The 27,154-nt window shown below is 31.7% G+C and overlaps 1 protein-coding gene across 1 annotated transcript in view; it reads right to left on the reverse strand.

Moving 5' to 3' along the window:
• Window positions 1–27,154, reverse strand: part of LOC123708132 (caskin-1) — a 191,095-nt gene that overhangs the window by 121,308 nt on the left and 42,633 nt on the right. The window lies entirely within an intron of this gene.

Raw genomic sequence — 27,154 nt, forward strand, 5'->3', positions numbered from 1 at the left:
TTGGTTAATTAAGAGCAATTTATGTTTCCTTATTTTCTATTCGCCAACTCTTAAATAACTTTGTTTTAATTAATGATTTATTCACTAACATTAAAATGATCGATGAGTTAAAAATCTGTTTAGGTATTCTAAGATGCACTGCGATAAATTATGAACCAAATTAGGTATATTAAAATAAAAACTATGTTTAAAAATTCTTCAAGAATTAAAAAACTTTAATTAAACAGGTATACGGATTAAACATATTGTCTCAAAGTACTTACTTGTTTTTATTCGAAACTTTTGTCGATTTGAGTCCTGAGGAAATATTATTTGCTTGCACAATACATGGCACTCAGCTGGCTCTGCGACCCAAAATATGGTTTGGCTAGTGGAACAGAATAGAAATAGGGAATTCTATTGGAAATAGAAGTACCATCACTGGACCAGTTCTCGATATACATTATTAAATTATTAAGTATGCCTCTGTCATAGAGGCGGAGGCATACTTTGTTTGATTATATGTTATATGTTTATATACCACATACTTTGTTTGATTATATGTTATATGTTTATATACCAATGTGTTACAACGACTTTCTTACTGATTTCTTGAATTAAAAGAAAAAGTATATTACTATACATTGATCACAATTTCTCCGCCAACGGAAGCGTCGACATTCATAACAATAAATTATTTATAATAATAATATAATAATAAGCCAAATTTAATACGATCATAATACTGTATATATCCAGTTAGGTCTTGATTGATACGACAACAAATCGCTTGAATTTCTCTAGACACACTATAAATTGGCAAACATCGTCTGAACTGTTGTTTGTTTCAGCGAAAATGTTAAGACAAAAAGCTTTGAGTTGATTTTGAGATACATTCGAATTTGTATTTATTAGTAGATTCTATATTATGCTATAAGCTTATTATCACTTCTCGTTTTTTTATATCACTAATAAGAAAAACTCAAGAACTTGCAAGTCACTCCAAAGATGACAAAATAGAACTAGTAGCTTTCAGAGGTATTTTTATAAAACAGGACAGAGGCCTCAATGTTAAATGATGCTGCCGCCCATGGATATTCTCACTGTCCGACGGGAGGGCTTTTCGGTCCTGCGGGAATCGGTAACATTTTTATGGTACACTTATAAATAAGTAGTAATAGGCTTCAATAATAATTTTCTCGGTTTGTAACGAACAGAATGGGCACGGTACTTTTCCAATGTAATACAGTACAAGAAATACTGTACAGAAACCAATAGAATTGCCAAATTGTACACTCAGTGTTACCACGTGAAAATGATTTACGTAGCGACAATCGCTGGCCCGACCGTCCGCTCGCTACATAAATCGAATGAGCTCCTACATAAAAGAGTTATTACTGAATCACATTTTTCTATCAACATACGCTCAGCAGTACCCTTTCGAACCTTGCCTTTGTCGTGAAATTGATGACTGAAGGATTTAAGGTTTCCCATAATCAATTTTTATATTTGTGGTAACAATATATCATAAGGAATAATGCGAATTTTCAGAGTAACAAGGAGTGTTTATATCTTAAAGCAGTGCAATTTAAATTTTTATTTTCTACAGCCCCAGTGTCTAATAGCTCGAAAGTGATGAAAAATAACGTGAAGAAACCTGTTTAAGATCCAAAATCAATTAAAGGTTCGGGTTCGTGGCTGGATCCCTTGCCCAGCTACAGTGGAGAGGACACTTTCGTTTTGAAAATTTTTATGTAATTTTATACATAAAATTGTATACCATTAATACATTTCTTTTGTTAGCTGCAATTTATAATTAACACTTAAATATTCGTTATAATTATTTATGTTAAAGTGATTTCGACTTTTGACAAACAGTAATGTCGCGAAGTTGTATTATTTAATAATAATAAAAGTTTTCATTTAGATATATTCTCATTAAACACATTTCTTCTTCTTCTAGTGTATCTGTGTGCCCTTTTTTGCCAAAGACCTCCTCCAAATACCAGCATTCCTCTCTGCACTGTGCGACTCTCTGCCATGTACCTCCTGTTGTTTCTTTAATCTATCCACCTTCTAAGTTTTCTCCCTCTTTTTCGTTTGCTGTACCTTGGCTTCAGTTCAGTCCAGCAGTTCATTTGGGTGAGTTTCGTAGTTTATTTTTCTACACTTTTCTGTTTCTCTTGCTTTGGCACCAAGCCATTTCCACTTTAGTGTATTTATTGTTATTGTAACACCTGTTACCTTAGTTATTTTATTAAGGTTGTATTCTTTATTTTGTCTTTTCTTTTCTTCCCTATCATACGTCGTTCCACCGATCTTTGACACACCTGTAGCTTTGTATGCTGGGCTTTAGTTTGAGTTTGAGATTCATATGTAACTACAAGTGCTGAAGAGCTTTCTTTTATTTACCATGCTCGTTTTCTTGTTTTTTAGTGACTTCTTTAAACGCCCAAAGGTCTTCCATGCTTTTGCTATTCTTGTATCGATTTATTTTATTGTTGCATCGGTCATAGATATTGTCTGACCGAGGTACGAGTAATACCTTAGCATTTACTAAACAAAGGAAAGAACGTTTGATGGACACGTAAGCAGCACGATCAAATTTGTTCCATTAAACAATAAGGTCCCCGCGGGGAGGACCGGATGTAATAATGGTCTCACTGTTGACTTCCGTAATTTGATTAAACAAAAACGTTTTTCATTTACCGGTATGTGACCTGTCATGTTCAGGCCAATGGAAAAACTATATATTTTTGATAGAGGGCATTGTTTTTGTGTAATGATTGAATAAGTCTCTCTGAAACATTTTGAAACAAGATAACGTGTTATTTATGTATTTTTAATCGCTAAGTATAATATATAGTAATCAATTATTGTATGCGTAATTAAAAATTACAAAATTTGCTAGTTATATTTATTAAGTATCTACTTTAACGTTCATGGTTTCAGCTTTTTTTTAAATATTTTAAATTTGGGCAAAACGGATTGCATTATGTGTACGACCAAGAGTAAGTACTAACAAAGACAATTTACTTATAATTAGCCTATCGAGGTTTGTGTGTAAAGTGTGTGTCCATTTTTATGTTTTCTTGAAAAACATAAAGGCCGGATGGCGGTTTGATTATTTCCTTTGACAATTACAAAAATTTTGAATGAGTCTCCTTATTATGTAAATTTACATTAAATCCCAATTATTGGTGAAAATTTAATTGGTATAGCTTTAAAAGTTACTTACGTAAAATTACTTTCTAGGTAAATAAAACTTAAGATCTGATTAAAAATTCATAAGGACAAAACATTATCTGCAAAACCGCTAAAGCGAAGTTAAAACTTTGAGAATTTCATGTCCCCTAGCGGTGTTAAAATCGTGTACTGATGATAAAATTGATCTCGCCAAATGGGAAGCATCCGTGAAAAGTGCCAGTAAAACGGCAATAGAACAACATTCCCTTGTTGTTAGTGAAAATAGCGATACAGCTGTTCAAAAACTAATTGGGGTCGATTCGGATGGAAATGCAAAGTTAACGCCACTAATAAACGTTAGTTTCTTAGCACGAATCCGGAATCCAGTGTTATTGCGAGAAATCTGTTTATTTTTAGATATAAACAGTATTTGTGAAATACAGAAAAATATTAATTAAAAATAAATATAAATTAAGTATTAACCTTTAGTAAGTTAAATTAAGTATTAAAATCAATTTCAATTTAAGTTACGTTACTACTTAAGTTTCATATTTTACAACGAAATTGAAAATTCGTAAAATTTTATCAAAATCGTTCTGGGCGTTTGAGACGAGTATAATCATAAACACGCGAATATAAGATTTATATATTTTGTATTTCAATTTCATATTCAAATAATTTTATAAGTAAAAATCAAATGTTTTGAAGCTTGAAACGAATTGTATTAACTTTAGAGACTTAATATATGTATGCTGTTTTTTCAACTTTCGCTAAACTTCAACAAATTTTTCAAGATGAAAATTACCATGAAAATGAATTAGTGAGACAAACGAACATCAATTTATATTCAGATGTTAATATACCCAAATCGTATCTAAGTACTACATTCCTAATACAATTAATTATAATTTAGAAACTAATGTTGTGGTGACACGCAAGGTATGTCGGATGTGTTGACACATATGGCATTATTCAATGTCTCTATTGAAACTCATATACAGTGAAATCTCGATAACTCGAACCTCGTTACTCCTCAGTAAATCGAAAAAAATTGCCATTCCCTTCCGCTTAACCATTAGATAAGCGGTATCTCGAATTATTTAGACTGTAGCTCGAACAAAATGTTATTTCCCTACGAAGGTTTGATATTACATATACTCTATAACTCGAATTTCAAAAGTAAGTCTTAGTTAGTAAAATATAATGACGTCTTACTTTGAATTCCCCGAAATAATAGCAATAAAATCCAAAATGAATGTTCGGGTTCTAATATATTGTTGCTGTCTTGTACAGGTGCAATGAATTCATTCATAAAAATATATATATAAATTTAAGTTGAATTGTTATTTAAATTCGACTCTACAAATCGAAAAATCCACTTAGAAATCGCGCCTCTGTAAGTCAAAATTTCAGCAGTTAAATTTTATGTATCTCGAAGTTCTTGTTAACTCGATTTTTCCCATGACATTCGAGTTATCGAGATTCCACTCTATATGAATTCAATAAATGAATAAATAGTATATGAGCTAATAAATAGAAGATATTACGGTCTGTTTTAACCATACCCTTCAATTAATGTACCGTAAGCAAAAATTTATTATTACATTAAGCGCTATCAGTATCACACTCTGAGGTTTAAATAAAATAATATATAATATATAGGATAAGAGAGAGTGAGAGAAGGATAGAGATATTGTTACCGGTATTGATATATATTGCTTTTTCATTTTATTATAATTTTTAGATATTTTTTTATGTTAATGTTAGGATAATGGGTGTAGGTATTATTTGAACGTTATATCGAATTAGTTGTAACTATTAAGGTAGAATAATGATGCGGAAAAAATAAATTATATTTATTAAACATGAAATAAATATATGAAACAAGAACATGAATGCTATTGATATACAAACTGCCCCTGCGAATCGTTCGTTTCGCCATAGTATGACTTAGCCTACCATTTTAGTAGATACATAATAAGATTGGGAACATTTTACTATGCTACCCCATAGAGACTGTTTAGTGTTCACTTTCCGGAAAAAAACCTAAGTACTAAATAATTAATCGTTTTAATTAAGATTTTCAATTGTTCTCTACGTAAAAACGTACCTTAGAGTTCAAAGAATAAATATACTCGAAATGTTCCAGACGTCTTCAAGTTTTGCGTTTAGGAACAAATATTCGATTAATTTTTATTTATATATCTATATACATAGCAACATCTCTCTCATACAATTTCGTCTTAACTACTTCATATAATGGTTTTAACTTTCGTTTTATCGTTCGATCCGAGAGGAATTCGCCGTGAAATTACTACAGTTCCAACACCTATTTGAATTTTATGTAAATTAAACCGCTTCGATGAAATGATAAGCTCATTACATATCTAATTAATATTATCAATATCATACATTAATTATGAAATATTACCTTGCTTCATTTTCATATTTTTATAATTACATTTCTAATCGGTATTTAAATTTTTAAAAAGGTTGTGATAAATTATTTTTAAATATGTTTTGTAATAAATATTTCATAACAGTATAATTTAACATTAGATTAACAAATAATCATGAAACAGATACAGAAATCTGAGGCCCAGACCTAAAAAGGTTGTACCGAGATTGATTAATTTTATTGTATAATTTGACATAATTTAGTTTTTGTATTTATTTAACACATTATTTTACCTTATTAAAAATCAGTGGCGCTACCTGTGAGCCGTTGATTTCTGTATCTGTTTTAATGATCATTTGTAAATATTTAAGTAAGTTGTAAGCTTTATTATAAAGCGTGGTCAAAAAATCATTGTTTTAGTTACCGTGACAACAATATTTTTTTTATGAAATTCATGTGTTTTTTTGTATGAAATAAATTGTATAATTCAATACATATATAGTCTGAAGCAAAGCCAGGCCATGTCGCTAGTTTAATAAAATAACGAGTAGTTTATAACGGCACTCGTGAACAGTACTTTCATTTACATACCCAATAAAATGGAGTTCTATATCATAAAGTGCATTGAATATTAGCCAGTAATTCAAATTAGATCAAGTGAAAGTGGTCTGAAACACGCCACACCATGTTTTAATACTCTCCAGTAAATTTTCGCATAATCTATGAACTTAATAGACTTCTCAACAACTCTGTGGCAAAACGCAAAGGAATTTGAGCCGTCACTATCAATAAAAAACATCATCTGTTTCTTGATTATTTGTTTTTTTTAAGGCAAATGGGTCTTAAGCGTACCGATTTCCTTCCCCGTCTTTTAAATTAAATTATTGGGAATTAGCATTATGAATTAATTTAATAGAAACCTACGTGTCAAAATGAAATGAAGTACCGTGAAAGTAAGCGATTTCAAAAGTGTTATAAGCATTATTAAGCAATTCTTAAACTCATTTCCTGTTAATAAAAACATAAAGATAAGAATCTGAGGCTGCAGAAATTACTTTACAAATTACATATAAATTGAACACTAAAAGATGCTTCAACAAATCAAAGTAATTAGCTCCAAAACGACGTGTTTTTTATGGATTTTTTTATGTATGGGATATGACAAACGTTTGATATAAACAACGGTATATATGTAACGAAAACTTGCGGGTAAAATGACAATAACAATCGTACACTTTAGGGAGTGACAACCCTCAAAGTACCCTCATAATACAACAAGAGGTTGACAACCCTATACAATCATCCTTCCACTTTAGGTATGTCTCCAGAAAAATTGTGGAGAACCTGATGTTACTAACTAGTTATCGTCCAAAAACATAAAGAAGTCAGAAGGAGTAATATACCCTTCCATTTTGATTAATTAAAAAAAACTAGAAATAAAACCGCAAATAAAAGTTTCTTAGATTACAAGCAAGGATTCCCTTACTCCAGCGTTCTACCCGTTACTCTGTATCAGGGTATATATGTAAGTTATATTTTCTTTATACTTTATATCAATCATTTAATTAATCTATCTATAAATTATTACCTATCTATATTTTATTATCTTGTCTTATTTTCAGATAGACACCTCGTAAATTTTTACCTATCTAACACACGAATATCCACAACAACACAAAGTTTCCACTTAAGGAAGAAGATATTGCATTAACACAGATATAACTCAAGATAAACATTTTAACGTATAGGAAAACATTTCGTCTCAGCATCATTAAGGACTAACGGTGCGCAGTCCTCCAAATTTTCCGCCCGCCCCCGACACATGTACGTAATGATACATGTCAACGTGGCGTAGGCGGAATAGCGCACTTCAAACGAGCTAGCCTAAAGATCTATACACTTCTCTTGAAAAAAATGTATTAGAAAATTATTTACAATATGAAATATAATATAATCTATAACGACTAAAGTCATGATTGTCAAAAAATAATTTGTATTGTAATAAATTCTAATAATGTCAATAAACCATTGTTAATAGAAGCTAAATGTAAATCTAATGAATGTGTTATAAAGTAGACAAAATGTTGTTGTTAATACTACGTTAGGTTTTAGTCTTTAAATTTCTAACAAGATGTTTATTTGTATAGTGTAAAAACACCCTAACATTCCACCCTCGAATGCATTTAGTTGCAGGTGCCTACAATTTTTCTTTCCCGACAAATTCGAATGGAGTGGCTCTATCATATTGTGTCGCGCACTGGGGAGAAAAGTAATGCGATGCCTTTGAAGTATGTCTTGAACGGCTCAATTTTTTGTCATGACAAAAATAGGGAGCACACTTTACTTAAGTGTATACCTACAGTCGCAATTTCACAGCATGTTATACAAAATTCAACTCACAAAATCGCATCAGTGTTAAATGAATTTTTAATAGAATTTGTACATAAATTGTGAAAGCATTTTGCTCACAGTGGACAAAGTAATAACAAACAACACTACAAAAGTGAATACATCTCAATAACAGTTTTAAAACTGTCGTAAATATCAGTCTCACTTTATTGGCATTATAAATCACATTGCAAGGGAGTTGGGTCGCATAAATCTAACAATCTCTCTCGCCTGAGCAGTCAGTTTCTCATTACCATAATAAATATCACACTTGAAACAACAGCGTCTCAAGTGCAGAACCAGTGCTCTTCATAAAATATGCTAATTTGACGCAAGTTCGTGCACTCAAGCCTGCATCTCACCGAAATTGAATCGAGTATGAACTTCCCGAGTTGCTCAGAGTGTTTAAGTTTTGAACCAATTAATGCTTCTTTGTTGGGGGACTCATTAATCATTCAGATGGACTGGTCTCATAGCTGAGAGCTTTGTATCGTGATGATATCCAACTATATTTTGCAATGTAAAACAGACGTGTATACATTCTAGAATAATATATATTATTGAGGCCCTGAACGTTTTTTTTGAACTAAATCAGTCTGTTTTTACTGTTTATCTAAAGTATTTAACTTATGAATGAATCTGAATCTTAAGTATTCAGTTATTAGTTAAACAACTCGCTTAGATTTTTAAGATTATAGGTTAAAGTAGCACCTGGCAGTGAAGCACCGAGCAAACACACCGAGAATCCTCAAAGCACCATAAATGCATATTTCGGATGAAATAATCATCTTTTTTCTCAAGGATGTATTAATGAAAACGTGAAAATTCATTTTCGCGACAGACAAATGCAGCAAATTTTATTTTGAAATGAGTTCTATTAAAGAAGGTTGTATAATAGAGCCAATTTTTCCGACGCCAACCGGTACTATGCATAGACTAGTCAAGGGTAATTGTCAAGATCTCAGCGCAGTGCGACGACCAGAGAAAGGTTCTTAGCGAACATACTACTGCTGACGAATGAAATTGCGGTTTTGTCACGCAATACGATGTTTTCACGGAATGTTCGTGGTAGTATTTAGTGGTTAAAACCACAGACTACTGACCGTTGTGTAACTTGTCTTTAGCAATAAGTTTTCTGTGATCATTGGTATAATAATATATAATTATAGAGTTTAAAAAAACCTTTCTTTACTATTGTTGTTTTGTATAATTTGACGGAATTATTTTTCTAACTAATATAATAAATTTAAAAAAAGTTTGTAATAAAACTTTTTTCAATATCAGTTTGACAAGATCATCGCAAATTTACCTACTATGCCCAGAGAACATCCTAATTGCATTGACTAAAAACAATTTATAATTATTTTGCTATTAACGTTGTTTTGTATAAAAAAACGTTTTTGCTCCTTATTTAACATCACTTTCCTTTATATTTAATTTTTGGGATTTAATACAGAGTGGTTTAATGCTTTATCAGAGTATCATGACAAAGCATTCTTGTGCTAAGATCACTGAACTTTTATCATAATGCGTCGACACATCGGCAAACAGTGCTTGTCTAACCACTCGTTATCAACTTTATGATGAACACACGGACGATAATTCACAACAGGCTATAAATAGCAATAACAGTTATCAAAGATTAACAATACATAATAAATAAGCAAAAGAGTTTGAAGTTTAACAACAACCTACTGTTTATTGTATGGTAAACTTCAATGAATTCAGAATACAACTTTTAAAAAAAACGTTCAAATTAAAAATATATTCGATAACGATTGGATTTTGTCAACTTATTGGTCGTTATGTAACTATTAATTAGATAAATAATTAACTTGAAGCATCGCATTGTTGCTATGAGTTTGGCACCAATGTCAGTTTATCTGACAGCTGTCAAATTTACATAACTAAGTGCCAAATGCAACCGCGAGTTTAAATTGGTAATTGATGGGTTATAGAAGTTAACCGATAATACGACTTACTAATATAAAAAATACCGCTCTGTACAAATTAAATAAAATTAAGTTAATTTAAATTAAGCCGTCGAATGTGAAGATTTATGATTCGATTTTTATTTGTTGTTTTTTGGTTTCTTAGTTACGATTTACGCTAATTGGTGGTTTCAATAATATTAGTATCTGAATCTACAATATTGAATGATAAAGTATACATTTACTGGTGCAGTGCGAACCCATACATAATATCGTATATAAATTCAATGTAATTACAACGTTATGTACACATACAGAATAATAAATACCAGAATAATATATGCGAAGAAGCACACGGAATATTAATGCAAAACATAGTTTTTAAATATGATGCAACCGGCTAACCATTTATTAAATTTTTGAATACATAGTTACCCGAGAAATATTATAATATATACCAACTAAATACGAATACCACGAAGAGTACAATTACGGTCAATTAGCGATATATTTTCCTGATATTTTTGTAATGGAAATTAGCATAGTAATCCTCTGTCATTCAATATCATGTTAACAGTTACATAAATTGCAAGGGCCAGCTGTGTTGATCAATTGCTCAGTAAAACGCAAGTTAAATGCTAAACACACTAAAATTAGAGCCGAGTGGAAAGCTGGCGAGAAGATCACATGAATTATTTATACGTCAAGAATTCTGTAAGATAAATATATTAAATTATGATAAAGGTAACGTGTACACAAGTTTACTGTTACCTTAGATAAATGGTAATTCTAGCTCGTCTTTGGAATAGACACAAGAATTGGTGTTTTTTGATCAATACTGTTTTTAGATTATATATTGAAGTTGCAGATAACAAAACTGCTTTTACGATTCAATCAGCAATATTATTCTGTTGTTTATTATATTCCTTATTATTTTTTGTTTATGCGCGGGAATATTTGTGCAAATTATGCATAAGAAAAGGCGTTTATAATAAAGTTTTGTTCTAAACCTTTACTTGTTTGTATGTTATGTACTTTATTTAAAGAGTATTGTTGGTTCTGTGAAATTATTAAATTATTTATAAATAAAGTGTATTGTTTTGATATGTCGATATTCGATAGATAAGAATTTAAGTTTTTACTGAAGCCGTTTAAATTGTTTTATTTATATTATAGTTGAAATACATTTTTACAAAATACAATATTTTTCTAATATAAAATATAAATGGCGCTACAACCTTTTTAGGTCTGGGCCTCCGATTTATGTATCTATTTCATGATCAATTGGTTATCTAATAGGCAATCAGCCTTCTATGCCTGACGCATGCTGTGGACTTTTTGGGTCTCAACTCAATTTTTTACAAAAAGTATATTACTAAGGCAACTTCTTGTATGAAACTATATATACATATTTTGCACAAAGGCTACTTTTAAACGTCAAAATGACAGCTGACAAATGACGTGAAAAATGTATTCATTGGTAGAAGGAGAGGTCCAGTTACAAGCTATTTACATAGATATGAAAGCGAGATATTTTGCAATAAATCTGGCCTATCAAGTGATTTTCAATTAACCATAGATCGCTTTCGGTACTAACTTCCAACGCACGAATATATAATTATAGAAAACTTAGAAAATCTTACAGGTTATTAATAATTTAAGTGTAAAACTTTACTTATATATTTACTAATATTAATTAAACCTAATAACCTTAAAATGTTTAGAAGATATCGGAATACGATATACGGAAAATTGCGATTCACTTTAGGAAGCTAAACAGTATTTCAACTGGATCATTTTAGTTAAGAAGGCTCTTGGCTTTTAAGTCTATATTTTTTTTCTTGATCTTATTTTTTTTACTTAACAGCTGATCTATGCCTTAACGTCCTTTATGTGATTTCAAAATAATGCAAAATATTTCTTAATTTAAAATTTCAAGTAATAGTTTCTATTTAAAACTAATTTATAAAAGCATGTCCAGTCAACGGACTTAATTACTCGAAATGTAAGTGTATAGCCACAGGCGTGGGCCAGACACATTTATGTGTACATTTCACTGAATCTTTTAACTTTTCGGTAAGTGGTCGGCTGTAAAATAGTTCTCTGCGGAATGTAAATGGTTGAAAATCCTTTGCTTATTTACGGATTAAGCTCATTCAGAAACTTCGACTTTTATTATAAGAACTTTCATAGGTTTAGAGGTCAATTTGTGTCTGAAACATGAGATATACAAAAGGTTCTTTAGCTAATTTCTATAAAAATATTATAATTATATTACAATAGATAAGATTCATGGTTTTCATTCAACTTTTAATAAGAGCATCACACGTTTAAAGCATCGGTTTGGTATGCATTACTTAAGACACGATACTACATTGAAAGGCTAAAGGTCGGCCCTATCTATACATATCTTCCAGGTACCAATTACCACTACCAATAAAGAGAAGTAACATAGAAAACATACATATTTGAGAAAAACTATAGTCAATGTATTGTTTGCGAACTATCGAAGTGTGTAATTCAATCCCTGTGGAAGTCTTACCAGTCAGATATAACTGTCAATTGTTTTAAAAAGGAGCATTCTCCTCTCTTCTACGGCAACGCATCCACTAAAATGGGTCTGACTGCCGGTCTATGGGCTGACTGCCCATTTTGCGCGTCCTGTAAGGCGTCGTTTGGCCTTCTATACTATAAAATAAAGTACATAATATTTAATACTGATATGCACAGACCTTAAACAAACACTGGTGATCGTAGCTAGTTTGAACATAAACTACTAATAGCTAACATCAATAATCTAGTACAAATACGTTAAAACAGTTTATTAAAGTAACATTGTTTAACAAAGTTAACAACATTGTGTTGAGCTAATTATCACTTAACAGAATCAATTCATGTTACAAAGTTCTAGAGCAATGAAGTAGAGTTATGGTGTTCTCAGCTAATCCATTTTGCATTTCTTTATTGTATGCAAACGACTCTAACGAGACGACTTCATTTATTAGCTTGGCTTTCTACAGTTTATAGTTTGCTCTGTAAGTCCTGATTGCATCGAGTACAGGATGAAGATACATTGCATATCACTGAACATATTTTTATATTTAGTGTTCTATTTTCAAAATACCAGTCTTATTATGATGGTGACAAAATAAAACCCTCTGTGAAAGAATAAAAAGAGAAGAAAGATAAGGGTGAATGAAAGATCAAACAAGACAAGGGAATCAAAGAAATTTCACAACACTAAACAAATTCTATACAAAAAAATACGTACGTAATAATAGAAGAAAAATCTACGATTCATAATAACCGCTATTGATATTTTCTTATCGTTTAACAACGCAACAGATTACTTAACCATTTCATTACTTACAGTTTTTGCCTATTATTTAAAAATAACTCGAATTTTCCATAGTATTTTCTAGCGAAGAAGTTGGGACACCCTTTATTTTCAGGAAACTTTACTATCACTAACAGTAACGTGTTACGCTGTTATTTTATATATCTTTGCTTATTCTTTGGATTTATTCATCCGCATACGACAGAGTTTATCGTATAATCAACATATCTTTGGTAGGGCTGCCCGCAACCACTTCGATATGACAAAGCTCCCAATTCAATTTATTCGTTGTTTCCGGTATGCGCATGCGCCGGTTTTGCGTCTGCCACGTTCCATAAGTCTTAAACATGACAATCGTTTTCCTTCAATATACCTACGAACAACTGGGAGCTCCTCAAAGGAAAATCCATTAGTATCGGAGCTGGAACACACGACCTCAGGGGGTTGAGAATGGCACGCATAACATTCGACTTCTCTGACTATATATATATATATCAGGTCGGTTCAGTTTCAAACCAAATTAAGGAAATTCAATAAAGTTCTTTAAAGACCACATTTTTCGCAGAACCTTTTGAACAGTTACAACTATATTATATATATAAACCCTGTCGAGTCTGGAATTGCAACTATTCAAAAGGTACGCTTTCACCAAACATTAAGAAAAATATTGCCTGTCTTAATAGAATTTCGTTAAATTTCCTTAATTTGCTTTGTGACTGAACCAATCTGCGGTACCTTGAACGCCTTTAAATACTCCATGCATTCATTTGTCCAATACAGCAACCCTAACTTTGATTCCAATATTCATCACTACTTTATTACTTAGTCATTAATAACTTTTACACCATCAATTCTCCGTTCAATTCCGATCCAGTCTTAGTCCACTCCGCAACTGGATTAACTAGAGCGGCAATTAAAACATCTAATACCTTAATACGCCTTTCGACTGTTAAGGTTATTTTATATCAAAATAAATAAGTCCAATTGCTAAGTGCAAATAAAACTTAATCTTTCGTCTCTTTCTGTCAAACGATGTTTGTACTGTGATGAAAAGATATAGACAATTTAAATTTTAAACAATGCAATAACGCTTATTTATTTTTTATGAATGTGAATAGTTCCAGAATTCATGGAAAAAAAATAAAAAATATGTCAATTTAATATGCAAGTAGGCGAGCCGCCTGTGCCTGATACACGCCGGTTTCCTCATGATTTTTTCCTTCACTGTTCGAGCGAACGTTAAATCCGTACATAGAATAAAAGTCCATTGGTGCACAGCCGGGGATCGAACCTACGACCTCAGGGATGAGAGTCGCACGCTAAAGCCACTAGGCTAACTCTGCTCTGCTTGGAAGTATACCTCTAACACAATTATGACGATAAAGTCATTTTTCTTTATTCGATTTTGATTTTCTGTTTTAACTACAGGAATCCTACGGACAGACTACTAACGTAATTATTGAGGTAACATTCAGTCGAAGTCCTGGATCTTGGCACAGCTTTTGACAGGAACGAATGCGGAAGGCTTACCATTTAAGGGATTACGCACTTCGCCATACTTTATGGCTGCGTATACCAGCGATAATAGAATTATGCGGCAGATTATAAGATAGGCTCTGGAATATTTGATTTATAGTTAGAATTTGGAACAGTAATTAGTATACTAGGAATAGAGAATTGAAATAATAATTTATGACAGGATGTTGTGTTAAGAAAGAAATGTATAAAGCAAAGAATATTTCATTGGTTATTAGGAAGCAAAATACTGAACCGTTCATAGGCAGGATATAAAACTGTTAACAGACATAAGTGAGTCTTAAACTCTATTTGTAAGTTAATTGTGCGTTTAATAAACGTATTAAATTTAGTTAGAACCATATACAATGTTATTAATCAGATATTATTATTAAGATATTATTCTATAAATGTCTTGCCTCATGTAAAAATAAACTTTCTATTTAATTTTCTTCGTAATATAACTTATCCATTCAATTTATTCAATTGTATTTTAGTAATCTATAAAGATTACTTAAGTGTCAAACATTTTCAAGATAAACAGAACTTTAAAATTACCTTAAAATTTACATTTCATAAAATGATTTATTATTATTATAATTATATTATTTATTACAAATTACACAATTTAAGTGTGTAAAAAATCACAAGACAAGAAAAATTTCGTCACGCTTGTAGGAACCTTGCCTTTCCTGGGACATTACTATACAAGGTTATAACGTGAAAATCGCAGAATGTTTTCGTCATGTAATTTGTCAATGTGTTATGTAAATTATTGTAAAAAAAAAGTAATCCGACAAGCGGGCGCAAAATCGCGATGTAAAAAGGGCATTAACTGTGCCTCACTTGTTTCGATGTTGATTACCATCTTACATAACTAAACAGTTTAAAAGCGAGTGAATGTCGTGTTACACTGTAATCTCTGCCTCATTTTCATGGGTTTTAGTTAACTTGCTTTGACATTTATTGTGTTTACGCAGATTAACGTTGTAGAGAGCTTTTTAAAAAGCTCTACTCTTTTTAAAGTGAAACTTCTTTATCGGCATTGGTAAAAAAATTACCGTCACATATTTCCGTTAAGCGCCATCTTCATCTTGTCCCTACCACTGTTTATTCGAAGAAATTCGAAGATAACAAAACTATATAATAACGATAACAATGATAGTGATAATTCTATTACATTTAATGAAATTCTGTAATAATCTTAGTAGTAATTAGGTAAAATGAAATAGCTTTATTATTTCTATAAAAGCCTTTTGTTAAACTTTATCTAATTTAAATTTATTTAACCAATTTCTGTAAAGTTGCTTATAGTAGATAATTTTTCGAAAAATAAGGTCATAAAGAAGTTTCACCTCTTACGTGTGTACACTAGTACACGTACACATATTTTTTATTACACAGATTGCAGAGAGAAATCTTAAGATTTAAACACATTTCTGCATTTGTTTCTGTCAATAAATCGATTGAATCGATTTGAGTTTCTGCCAACTGAGCTCATTATTTAGAAAACCTACAGAGGTATTTTCAATTGAGTGGCTGTACAAAATTGCATAATAACAGAATTGAAAATAAGTATAGTTTCTTGCCTATTTTTCTCCACATGGAAGTACCTTTTGGAAGGAAACATAAAAAATCCTTTTGGAAAGACATTTTTTTGAACATTTGTAACTTGTAATTTTCACTTGGAAACGTGCCTGCATGCTTTATTTTTTTTGCCATATGTAAAAATAGTTATATAATGTTTTATTGGTAGGCATTATAACATACAATTGGAAATTCAAATAATAAGTAACAAATTATGACCTCTGATTAATAACGTATTATTAGTTCGGATCTAACTGAATTTAGTACATTAATTATGCGCACAATTTACTAACAAATTGAGTTTGGAATTGGAATTCGATTTTCATATAAAAGAATCTAATACGAGGAAATTTTATGCTTAACAAATTTCAATATTAATAGGTGCTATTCAAGAAACCCGACAAGCGCGGCAGGTCATGACCTTACGAGTTATGGCCAAAGATCAAATAGAATCGTTTCCATCAAAATTGATGTTCAGATCATTTCCAATATTATTTATTGCTACTTAAGTGTAAGTGTCGTCGGCTAGTTGACAAGCGCTTTACGCCCTATAATACAAGTTTTAATCAATATGCCATTTAGAAAAGAAGAAAAAAACAAATTTCTAGAAACTTCCAAAATATATTATACATACATGAGACGTTTTGTGACGAAAACAACTATCTTAAATTGTTTTAACTTGATATTTTAGCGAAACTAAATAAATGAAAACAAAAGACGGCGGTAGTGGTTCGCTTGATTATTACTGGTTAAAGAGGCGTCACGTGTCGCGTGTCTATCGTCCTTTGTCTATCCGACGTCGAATTTAGATTTAAAGTACACGTTTTTTTTACATAGTTACTACTTATCAGTATCGGGCATTAGCTTACATGCTAATTACTATATTTGCATTTAGTAGGAAAATATAGTTTACACATTTAAACAAAACACTATGGATTGAACCTATGTATTATTATAAACTTATAATTATTTTTACGTTTCGCTTCGTGACATCGTGCGTGGTCACGGTGACTATATAGAACAATATATATAATGAATGATATGTATAACTTCAACCATTTATGAAAGAAGGTATTCTCATACAATTGCCCTTTCTATCGCTATAAAGTTATCGACACATTCCATTACCAGCTGAACGTTTTATCACTCAATTAAATTGTAATCTTTTGTCAAAGGAAATTCTATTTCGGAATCTTTTATACCGCTTTTATGAGGCACCGATAGATTTGGATACCAATTCGATACTTTCTATATTCATTGGTTATGATTAAATTTTAAGAATTCTGATATAAAAACGTACGCCACGTTTCTAGTTAAAAAAGCAATTAGAGGGAACTGGAGATGGAACTATAACATATGTACATTTCTAATTAAGAAGACGTTTCTCATTTTTTTAAAGGCACTTCAATACCTTTTAAGTACTGCAAACGTGCTAAGTATAACTAAGCAATTCTTACCGAACACAATAGCATACGATAACTTTATCCTACAGATTTTATTTCTCTAAGCATTAAGTTTGTAGGTACGGGAATCCCCCATATAACACGGTACTCTTATAACGCATTTGCTTATTACGCGATTTCAGTCCCTCGTATAACACGGGGATTGAACACGTTATATTTCTGTACTGTAACATCAATAAGGGTCTGTACGCACTTATTTCGTTCATAACATAGTTTTTTCTTTATATTTCCGACAACGCGTTTCCTAAAACGCGAAACTAATCTACCGTTTTATATAACGTGCTACTGTAGAGTGTTTAGTAAAATTACATGGCATTTTGTCCTTTCCGACAGCCAGTTTCAATAGAACAAAGGCCGTATATCCTGACCAACTCTGCCTGAGTTACTAGTTAACGGATTTGCTAAATGGAGGAACTCTTTTCTGACACTGAATTAAGATTAAGACTTAAGACTTTACCAGAAAGATGTAATCTTACCTGAGACTGGTCAGAACCTCATAATTTTATTCGGCTTACCTGAAACGAACATAACACTTATAGTATGGATTTATTCTCGTAGTTAAATTGATAAATATAAAAGATTTCATCGGATTGAAGCAAATTTGAGTATGGAATGCATTTTGCAATAAATATTTATATCATTGCTTTATTCTGTTTTATTATAGAACAGGGGCCAAACCGACAGGACGCTCATCTAATGTTAAGTGTTACACTCACATTGTTGCTGCTGGGCCTTTAGGAACTCGATACTGTTACTCGGTACTCAAGTTCATTAATTTTAGACTTTATGATGAACTAACGACGTGATAAATTGTAAATGACTACTCAAGTATAATGTTAAATAAACCACACGAAACATTCTAAAACGCGAGAAAAATCTACATTTTCTGTCAACATAAAATGCGACAGAATTAAAAATCAACAGGCACTAAAAGGCGACGGTCCTCTCAAAATAATAAGAGTGAATATCCTTTTCAAAATTTGATGAGACACTAATAAATTGTTTACGTTATTTTGGAACGGGACTCACCTGATAACAGAATATTTGCATTGAACATGCATTTAAGAATTACGGTACTTTAGCAACTGACTTTAAAAATGTTTAAAGGTAGTAAATAACCTTTTTATTCGGTAATATAATAGGTTAATGCGAGTACTACACATAGAAAGATATAATAGATATTTATTACTTCAGTCTGTTATATTGTTTAAAATTTCATTTAAATAGAAAATCTTAACAATAAATATTAGTTTCCATACTTACCTAAATAAACACTAAATTCATATCTCGTATTCAAATTTCTCATCCACAAGACTTAAAAATCTTTATCGAAGTTCACACTTACTACGCTCTAACCCATTGTAACAACTTAAATAGATTGTACCCTCATTTAGTTTAATAAACAATAAAATTAATAAACGTCTAATAACAAACAACTTATAACCAATTTCCTATTGACACTGGAAGGAACTAGTGCTCATAGAAGTATATTATGTATAAGGTTAACCAAAATGAATATTTTATCTCAACGTTTCGTTGCCTATTGTATGTTTACAACCAGTACAAAATGTAATCTTTTTTTTAGTAAAATAAAGTAATTTTAATTTAATTTTTTTTTATTATAGAATATATTACATACACATACATAACACATTTGTTTTTTAAACATACCACAGAAATTGGACCTTATTGGAATTTCTGAAGGCAAATGACAAACAAATATTTCTCAGGTAGGAACAGAAATTCCATTGTCGTATTTAGTATTTTTCTCTCCATATTATGAAAGTTTCCATCTTTTAAACCTTCCCTCAACATCCACAAATATTTCAAGATCATAGTTAGCCAAATCAGTCCAGCCATTTTCTTTTACTTTTTGACTTTTACCGAAACAAACGATGTTTTTTTATACATATTTTTTTTATTTCCAGGAAAGATTTTTTTTAGTTCAATACTTACTGAAAATGCATATGAATAAAAAAATCATAAGAATCGGTCGAGCCCTTTCGGAGGAACTCAACGTTATGAGTATTTTTGCGTGGTAAGCATATCTCTCAATTTTACTGTTAAAAATGTTTTATTTGAATAGTATTTCTTAGGTTAAGACAAATACAACCTTACTTTATTTTTCTGTATCGTTAACACAATTTTAATGCGCACATTATATTTAAGGAAATAAAGACGTAAGATAAAACAATACAACAGCCTAAAAGCGACTATGACTAATCTTGCATACTACTTAAAGGTAATATGTGGCATTATATTTAAGGTTTTAATAAACAAAAATATAAATCTTAAGTTTATAAGTACCAAGTTCACATGACTTGAGATTATAGGTGTGCATGGTAATGTCATAAATATCTTCGTCAATTATGGTTAAAACATTTACGTGATGTCGTCAAAGATATGTACCGTTTCCCATATTTCAATCCAAGTTTCAGGAATGCAGAATTGTATAACCGGTTATAAGGCGTCGTACTTAATTGGACGCTCCAATAATTACTGAATATAAGACTGTAGGGCTGTGCCCAAACGTTTTGTAGATACCGGAAATAGATATTTGCTTTTAACCTTAATTTAAAAATAAGCCAGTAATTTTAATTCAAACATTTAAAAATATATTTTATACCCATATAGTAACTAGAATTATTTAGAATGTGTAAGTTTATACAAATTACTTGTGCCCAGCTGTTCCATAACTTATTTAGTAATAACGTATTTACTGTGTGAATCTTAGACTGTGCATTCATGTGTATATTTGTGTGTCTGTGTTATATAATAACAGTCATTTAGTCCTTCACTTCTATATATCTTAAGTATAATTTCACTTATAAAACATCTGAACCTTTTTTCTTATAAACTAAAAAAATACAGTCTTCATTTACTTAACATAACGCGAGACTTACGGCTAACTATATCATATTACAGCGGTATGTCAAAATCCAATGTGTTTTTGACAAACACTTAGGGTTACATCTGTGAGTCGTTATAGCCGTACTCCGAGGCGCCATTACCATTAAACTTATAGGTCTTAACGGGCGGAAAATTATTAAATATTTTTCGGTAAGTGGCGACCCTACTCCATACCGTCGTCTTAAGACGAGGGTCCCGCATTAATCTCTCGACAACACACTGTGAAACAGACAGAAGCGCGGTCGTACGGCTCAACATTATCTTTTACAATCAGAAGCCGTCTTATACGGAATTTTAGGTGTTACTTATTTCGGCACATTTCAAACCATTGTGAAATCTTCCGTGTTTCTTTGTATGGTTCGTGTGCCATCGCTTAATATATTCCATGAAAGAATTATTGCATACCATCAATATGTGGACGTAGACATGCCAGAATTTCAGACCTCTGCGCTAAACATTGAGCAAATATTAGAGCATATTTGTCTATAAACAAAAATAATCAATAAAAACAACCAACCAAAAAACTGGCCCTGGTTACTAGCGTCCTTACTTCCAAACTTCCAATGGCGTATCGACAGCGCTCCCGATTAGAATAATGAGTTTTATTTCCGCGCGATTTCAAGGTTGCCACATCAGCGCTACCGATAATGAGAGAACGAAATCGAACCTGTATAGAAAAACGCCGGTTTCGGTATCGTATCGAGATTGGAAGTTATAGAGTGATGGCACTTTGAGGCTAGCCATAAAATCTTATAAGACCACCGAATTATTATTAATGAAAGATCTGTCAATTGTATTTTTTAAATAATCATCTTCAAAAGCAAATTTAAAAAAAAAGCTGGAAATTTCAATTAAAAATTCACGCTTCAGGGTGCGACTCTCATCCCTTATATCGTAGCTTCGATCCCCGGCTGTGCACCAATGGACTTTTTTCTGTGCGCAATTATCATTCACTCGAACGGTGAAGGAAAACATCGTGAAGAAAATGTCTTGCCTTAGACCCAAAAAATCGACGTCCAAAAAGCGTGCGTCAGGCACAGAAGGCTGATCACCTACTTGCCTATTAGATTAACAAAATGATCATGAAACAGAAACAGAAATCTGAGGCCCAGACCTAAAAGGTTGTAGCGCCATTGATTTTTTATTGATAATACCATATAGTAACTACAATTATTTACAATGTGTGCCCTTTTTAAGTAAACACAAATTACTTGTGACCCATTTCTTCCGTAACGTATATAGTAATAACGTAAATATGGTGTGCCTTCATGTGTATCTGTGTGTGTTATATAATAACAATCATTAGATCCTCCACTGCATAACTTAATACAATACATACTATATCTATAATTGAACATAAGTAATTGAAACCCTAGAATCCATTTATCTTTTCGTAGCGTAAGAAATTCGAATAGTAACAAATAAAAAATAATTTTCAAAAGTGCTTTCACAATATTTCTTCGCGAATAAAAGAAATCTCCATTCGTCTGGTATTGAAGGACGTGGAATTGACGTAATCTGTTATTTTTCTCTCGCAAAACATAGTTCTAGACATTATTCAGTAATAAATTAAGCAAAGGAATTGGACTGAAGCCAGAAGAAAATCGATGCCAATATGACGCGCTTGAGCTTCACTTGCTACAAAGGAGTCCTGAAGAGTTATACAGCTACAATTGACGGCGCTATATTATTATCATTACCTGCTCAAGTTTTATGACTTAAGCATTTGCTATGATGCTGCCACAAAAATTCAGTGGTAGATAGTGTAGTGTATTCGTATGAAAAGCTGCTAAACTAGACTTATCTACTAGACTAATATTGAAGAGGAAACTTTGTGTTTATATGTTTGTAATGTTTTCACACAAAAACTACTGGACCGATTTCAAAAAGCTTTCACCATTAGAAAGCTGCATCTTCACTAAATGACATAGGCTATAAAGCATTTAAAAAACAATAGGGATACCTAATAAAAATACAATAATAAACCCTAAAAATCGGAAAGGTTGAAAACTAAGAATTTTTTTTATGATAACAAAAATATATCTATAGTCCAGCTTAGTAGACTTTCCACTACCACGAGATCGGTGCATCTACGCGTGGCATTGCTAGTTCTTAATAAAGGCGATAATTATGAAAAAAAACTGTGAATTATAGGGTTTATTTCTTACAAATAAAAGCCTTACTATAGAAGCGACATGTCTGTCTAGGTCTGATAAACTGAAAAACTCCTGAAGCGAAACTTGTAAAATAGTGTATAAAGCAATGTTCAACAAAAGATATATAATGCAATGTACACATTTAATATTAAAGTATTAGATATATAAATTATGCGTCACGTTGTTTGTTCGCTATGGACTCCTAAACTACTTAACCGATTTTAATCAAATTTGCACACTGCACTTTAATCTAACTTAAAAGATAGAATAGCTTATATATATAATTCTACGGACAACGTCTGTCGTGTCCGATAGATAGTATGTATAGTAAGATAAAATACATAAAACGTAAAAGAACCTCTCTGGCCTATGGCCAACGATGCGTCAAGCTCATAAAAAAGTTAATTTTAATCAGGAGGTCGTGGATTAAATTTTAATGTTTGTGTTGGAAGACACAGATGATAAATTGTTAATGAATTAGTGAAACAATATACATAAATGTAACTACGTAGTTTTAATCTTAGGATTTAGCAACATGAGAGGAACAACATTGAGATATTTTATTTTATTTTTATGACCTGACATTGAGATTATGTAAAAACATAATATTAACTACCTTTACCACAGATTAATATAAAGATACAAACAGATATCCATAGACATTCGCTTCCCGACTATAACTATAAAATAATGCAAAAATTCGACAATCTGGTATGCAACGTACGACAAGAAAATTTTGCATTTATAATAGTTATATGAAAATAATTTCTAAAACTGGTACAGTAATTACTGACTGGGATGACACTCAGCTATGTGGTTATGGCGTGCAAACTTGACTTTGGCCCGAACGATGAACTTTACTCGGTGGCCGCTTAAATTATGTCGCAATGTAATATTATGCTACTTGTTTGCTACTTGCCTTTTGAATTTATACGTCATGCTGATCTTTTTAGAATTATTATTTGTTTGCCTCGTCTCAAAGATACAAAACCAGTTTATTAATGAAACACTTTTATATTAAGATCACGGTTAAGGCGGTAAATGCAAAATCGATTCTCTTGTTTATATTATAATTTCACTTGTAAATTATGTACATAATTTTCAGAGGCTGGACGCTTGTCAATTCATTCTAAATTAAGCATACAATATCTGATAAAAACGTACCTCTCCAAAGCAATGTTTTTTCTAGAGGACAGATACAGATATTACTCTCAATTATACCTACTTATTGTGTGTAAATCGCAGAGGTCTGTCGCGTGACTCTTTTTAGACATTAAACGTTTAAGTTAAGTGAGAGCGACTTTGTTCATATGGAAACATGTAATCATAGTTAAACTTAAAATTATCATATCATTTTAACGTCAAGAAAATAATGTTGTCAAACGTCAAATAATGTCAAATGTCAACGAGATAGTGGCATTGCAACCTAATTAGTTCACATGCTAATTAATTCCATAATCCGATCTCACGCGAATATTGAACTAACAAACATACTAAACGTATGCACATTTTAAATGTTTGCATCGTATAATTTATAAGAAAAATTAAAACATAAACTGAATTATCTAATTAATGTGTTCGAATTGTGAACTTCGAGTGTGACCATGACTTTAATTTGAGTATTAGTAGCACAATTGTTTTTTTTCTTTATAGCTATTTGGATGATGTGTCAATGCACTTTCCTACCATTCCCAATTCCATAAACCATTCATAGTTTTTTAAGTTTATATTGACGAATTGAGCAAACTGGGCGTTCATTTTAATTGTATATAAAAAGATTTGCACGTCTGGACATATAACTAATTTTAAATTATCGTAAATAAATTAAGACTGTCTGCGTACAACAACCAGGGAAAAATGCCAAATGTTTTTTTACCAAATTACGGCATTCATATCATTATTGAGATTTAATTTAATTAGTGTATGATGAACGATGTTATTAGTAATCCAATTGACACGATTAGCGACCAATGATATCAATTATCATCAACAGAATGTTACGTGCTATAAATCGATTGATAACGCTGATTAATCATGTACGATACGAAGGAAGACGGTTACGGAAGATTTTCTTTAAAAAGCTATGTTTATTATTGTCTCGATACAAATTTATTTATAAAACTTATTGTGAATAAGAGAGAGGGCAGAGTGGAGGGCACCAGACCTCGAAACCCAATCCCTAGTCACTGGACCAATTGTGTGGTCTTAAAGGACTAAGGTCGCCTTTACCAAGGCGCCGAGGCTTGCCTATGACAGGGGAGAGTGGAGGACATCCTTCAAAATGAAATGCGCGACTGAAACAGACATCCTTCATTACTACATCACTGAGATAGTACTATTTATAAACCGTACCGTATTTACCCGTAACTCTACGAGGACGAGGTTACGTGGATCTCAAGTTAACTTAAACAACGTTATTCAGAGAACCTGTACCGAAAACACCTTCTTGGGTACATATCCCCAAACTGTTTATGGACCTTCTAGGGACACTTACGCATTCTACCAGGAATGTTTGTATTTCAGTTAATGTATCTACTTATCATCGAAGAATATGTTCAATAATTTTATATCGTAATTGAATTCAAGCTTATAATTTATCTACTGTTAAAACATTACTTATCATTTAAAGCAACAGATGGCGCTAACATAAACTTTAGAGTTAGCGTTACTGGAAAATGAGCACCCTTAGCCGTATATGGCGCTGAAAACTGTAAAGCACCCTAAACTGTTTTTGATTACGTTTTAATTTTAAAATATTGAATTGTTCGCATGTAGTAAACTTTTTAAAACACACACAACACTTGTAAGTTAAGACCACATTGAATAATCTTCATGTTCATTAGTCTGTGGTTCTGCGAAATATTATCTGTGTAAAGGTCAATGCGGTAGTTAAGGCTGCATTTATCTCGTAAACGGTGTCTATGAGATATTGTTGTATCACTTTTTACGCGTAATAAAACTAGATGCCAGCAGCTTGGCTGTAAAATCAGTTTATATATTTTATCTTAGTTTATTATCCTATCCATTAATAGTTTTGTTTATACTTATCTATTAGTACAGTCTTTACCAAACTAAAACCTGGATTATTTGGGAATTCTGAAACAAATCCTTGATAATGTGTTTAATTTGTTTAATTAGACTTTTATATTTTAAAATTTATTTACGAATTTCTCTTTCTTTATAACTTTTATGAATAAGGGATAATAAACATTAATAAATTACAAATATTTCGTATTTATTGATTATATTTTATCATTTAATGTTACTTTATGTCATTAAATTGGTACCGTGCAAATTGCAGGAATCATTAATTTTATTTTACAAAATAATCACCAATGACGCTGACAGAAACAGTTCTAATGGATTCCCTAGTGGGACGGAAATTCAAACACAAAGATTGATTTTCTTTGACGGACAATATATGCTTGGTACATGACAAAACAATATTTGCGAACAAAGCTTCTCAAATTAACTAATTATGGTTGACGACCTGTATATCTAGTTCACAATAGAATTAAGTAGGGTACATTAATTGGATGAGTTTTAATCACATCGACGTCAGGTAACCCACATGATATGGGTCACTCTTGAGATAATACCGTAAAATAGATTTATCCTATTATACGCGAACGCAAAATTAGTGACACCAATACTCGCATTACATCGCTTGTCAAAAGCAGTTCTAGATACGTTGATAAAGCCGGTTGTTCCCACAAAGAAAGCAACTCGTTATAAGCAAACTTCGCTACACTTTGTAAAACTTGCAATGCATAATTTATTAAGTTTTTCTGGCGCATTACCAAAACGAGTATTGTTCAAAGTTTCCTCATAGCTGAAAATTAATAAGAGCGTATACTTCGTTCGTGTCACCGGCATAGAATTCAAAGAAAGCGCACGTTCTCTGCAAAAATGCAAATATTTAAAAGCCTCGGGATGTCCGAGACTTCATCTTGCATACAAAAACTTTCCCCCGTAAGAAAAATGCTGACACTCCTTTAAAGGCAACTCGCTCAGATATGAACTGTGAACTTTTATTTTATTTTTGAGCAATTTACTTAATGTGCATCCAATAAAGGAGCTGAAATTGTTGTACTTTCTTGGCGTAACAACTTAAGGTAACAAAACACTTGAGAACAAGCACGAAGTTTGGAAATTCGTCAACGAAGTCTGAGAAGTTCTCAAAGGTAAGTCAAAACTTCAGTTGCAGTGACGGAAACAAAACGCTTTTCGTCCGACCATTTTCACAGCTAAGACCGAGTCTTATAGTTCCTTAACAACCCATGTAACACAATAACCTTTTTAGC

The sequence above is a fragment of the Pieris brassicae genome, chromosome 4, assembly GCF_905147105.1.
Source record: "Pieris brassicae chromosome 4, ilPieBrab1.1, whole genome shotgun sequence".
Classification (NCBI taxonomy): Eukaryota; Metazoa; Arthropoda; class Insecta; order Lepidoptera; family Pieridae; genus Pieris; species Pieris brassicae.